This window comes from Sinocyclocheilus grahami, unplaced genomic scaffold, assembly GCF_001515645.1.
Source record: "Sinocyclocheilus grahami isolate Dianchi unplaced genomic scaffold, SAMN03320097.WGS_v1.1 scaffold30.1, whole genome shotgun sequence".
In the NCBI taxonomy this organism is placed as follows: Eukaryota; Metazoa; Chordata; class Actinopteri; order Cypriniformes; family Cyprinidae; genus Sinocyclocheilus; species Sinocyclocheilus grahami.
The window spans coordinates 1,061,187-1,061,523 of NW_015505209.1; positions in this window are offsets into that span (position 1 = coordinate 1,061,187).

Consider the following 337-nt stretch of genomic DNA (forward strand, 5'->3'; position numbering starts at 1 on the left):
TTGCAAAGACTAAAGTCTCAAATCCAAAGAGATATTCTTTATAAAAGTTAAGAGTCAACCACGCCCTCCTAAAACGGCTCGTTCTAACACGCCCCCACATATCTACCTCACTATGTGGGAAGATTTGCATAACACTGCCCAAATGTTCACGCAAAGAAAGAAGACGTAAATTTTATTCTCGCTGTAGTATTGTTGTTGCCGCCGCCATGTCGTGAAGACGCTGTGTTTCGTTGTGAAAGCGAAACTACTTTGTTTGGTCTTCCAAAAATGGACGATATCTGCTTCGTCGTGCCTGGAGCTGATCCGTGCTGGTTGCTGAGGAAATACAACAACTTTG